The following is a 2,949-nucleotide window of genomic DNA, read 5'->3' as shown; positions in this document are numbered from 1 at the left end:
TTTCTGAAACTTAATTTTAGTGACAGGTCTAACAGAAATAATGGGTGGTGAAGGTGTTTTCTGTGTGCTCTCAGCAACATCTTATAAGGCATCTCCCTCGGGCAATGCTACTGATGCAGCCACACTTGGCATATTAACTTGAATATCTTGGCTAATCTGCTCAGGTGTGGATTGTGAATTGATACTTTCAGCTGGGAGGGGTGGGTCTATTGACGGGGTGGGTCAATTGTTTCTAAGGGCTCAATATCCTCCTCTTCTGTATCATCAGACCATATGTTCCCATCCCATGTTTCAGGGTCCCATCTTTTCCCAATCAATGCCCTTACTTTGGTTTCAGACACTGCTCTAGATCTGCAATTTAGCTGCTGTTGTAATTCAGCCACTCGTATAATGAGACTCTGGACCTGGTTCTCAGCAATGTCAGCTCTTTTACTAGAGGAGAGAAGGCTCTCCTCTGTAGCACAGATGGAAGCTTTCAAATCTGTTAGTCTGCACCTGAGGTGTGCTTTTGAGGCTCTGAGATCATCCCTCTCCTTAATCACACTTTCCATTGTAAGAAGGACCAGCCGGCTTTTTTTTTTTTTTTTTTAGCTGGCAGGAACCATGGAGGCTGTCACAGAGAAGAAGAAGAAGGTCCCTGCTGTTCCAGAGACCCTTAAGAAAAAGCGAAGCTGTGGGAATTGCACCTGACCTGATCCCACCACACCGAGGCAAATCACTGGGGGAGTGCAGCGGAACAGCAAGGGAATGGAGCGGCAAGGTCCCCAGCGAATGCTGAAAGTGGACTTTGGGGCCAGGGCATGGTGCCCCAACAGACTGGACTGGAAAACGCTCCTAAGGGCCAGCAAACGATCCCTGAACTAACTACAAGCTTTTCTCTTGTGAACTGTTTTGTTCTGTTCTTTGTCAGTGGTTTGTTTTTGTTGTTTTGTTGTCTGGTTGTATACTGTTAAAAAAAAAAAAGAAAAAGCGAAGGAATTTCGCAGAACTAAAAATCAAACGCTTAAGAAAGAAGTTTGCCCAAAAGATGCTTCAAAAGGCAAGGAGGAAGCTGATCTACGAGAAAGCTAAGCACCATCACAAGGAATGCAGGAGGCAGATGTACAGAACTGAAATCCAAATGGATTGCATGGCAAGGAAAGCTGACAACTTTGATGTGCCTGGAGAGCCCAAGCTGGCGTTTGTTCAGGATCAGAGGTGTCAATGGTATGAACCCAAAGGTTCAAAAAGTGTTGCAGCTTCTTCGCCTTTGCCAGATTTTCAATGGCACCTTTGTTAAGTTTAACAAGGCTTCAATTAACATGCTGAGGATTGTGGAGCCATACATAGCATGGGGGTACCCAAACCTGAAGTCAGTGAATGAACTCATCTACAAGCGTGGTAATGGCAAAATCAACAAGCGTATTGCCCTGACAGATAACACTCTGACTGCACAGTGTCTTGGTCAATATGGCATCATCTGCATGGAGGATCTGATTCATGAGATCTAGACTGTTGGGAAATGTTTCAAAGAAGCAAATAACTTCCTGTGGCCCTTCAAACTATCTTCTCCACGAGGTGGGATGAAGAAAAAGACCACCCATTTCGTAGAAGGTGGATACGCAGGCAACAGGGAAGACCAGAACAACAGGCTTATTAGAAGGATGAACTAAGGTATCTACCTGCCATGATTATTTTTGTAATCTGGTCTCTTAATAAAACAGTGACTGCTTTCAAATGGAAAAAAAAAAAAAAGGACCAGCCAACCAGCTTCCCTATATTTGTCATCCTGACAAAACTCCTGCAAAATATCAAACATGATCACTCAGAGCTTCTCCTTTAATAGGCACCTCATCTATTGGTGGTGCTACTTTAGATTATGGTTAATGTTTTTCTAATATTGAACCATCCTACACACCTAGTATGAATTTCATCTTTTTGGGATAGGTTATCATTTTTATACTATTGCTACATTTTATTGTGCAATTTCTGTTGGGAATTTTTGTTTCTATGGTTATGAGAGATATTTGGCATCATTTTCTTTTAAGTGAAGTGATTGCCTAGATTTGGTATCAGGACTATGCTCATTTCATAAAATAAATTTGGGACTATTCTATCCTTTTTTATATGCTACAGTAGTCTAAGTAGAATTGCTGTCATCTCTGAATATTTGGTGAAATCCAATAAGAAAGTTGTCTGAATTCTGATTGTTTTTGGTTAGAAGATTTTAAAAGATCTTAAGTTTCTTCTTTTATTAAGATTGTGTTGAACTTTTCTAGATAATTTTTTATTTCTTTGAGATTTTCAAATTTGTTTGAATACAGCTTTGTTGGGATGTGGCCAGTCTCATTTCTCATTCGTATTATTTGTGTCTTCTCCTTTCCTCTTGTTACATTTGTTAGTGGTTTCTCAATTTTATTAATCTTTTCAAAGATACTACTTTTAGTCTTGTTGATTCTTTTTATTGTTTTACTGACTTTCCCTTCAATTATTTCTGCTACCAGCTTTACTTCAGAAGACTACAAGTTTATTTTACTGCTCTTTTTTTTAATTGTTGGAGATTTTGGAGTAAGTTATATATTTTAAGGCTTTCTTCTTTTTTTTATTTGTGCATTTATTTCTATAAATTGCCCTGTGACAGCCATGTTTTCTGTGTCCCCAAAACTGGGTAAATTATTCCCTTTTGATTCAAGGAATTGTTTTACATCTTCTACTTCTTCTAATACCCAGATGTAAAACAATTCCTTGATTCAAATAGTTTCACTGTCTTTTGTTACTCGAATTTTTCTTGATCTTTTTTGAGTGGTCAATTGCTTGATCCACCCTGTTGTGTTTCTCCATGTAGATGGAATTGTTTGTTGTCTATGCGATATTGTTGTATTGATATTGGAGTGACCCTTGGCATGCATCACCTGCCTCCTGGTGGATGTGATAGAAAATAACCTTTTCACTGTTACCTCTTTACTGTTC

At 39.3% G+C, this 2,949-nt stretch overlaps 1 pseudogene; it reads left to right on the top strand.

Moving 5' to 3' along the window:
- Positions 1–600: 600 nt before the first annotated feature.
- On the top strand, positions 601–1,734 carry LOC142460836 (large ribosomal subunit protein uL30-like; annotated as a pseudogene).
- The last annotated feature ends 1,215 nt before the right edge of the window (positions 1,735–2,949 follow it).

This window comes from Tenrec ecaudatus, chromosome 11 (genome assembly GCF_050624435.1).
Source record: "Tenrec ecaudatus isolate mTenEca1 chromosome 11, mTenEca1.hap1, whole genome shotgun sequence".
NCBI lineage: Eukaryota > Metazoa > Chordata > Mammalia > Afrosoricida > Tenrecidae > Tenrec > Tenrec ecaudatus.
Note: the sequence above shows the minus strand (reverse complement) of the source record. Positions and strands in the feature narration are given on the sequence as shown.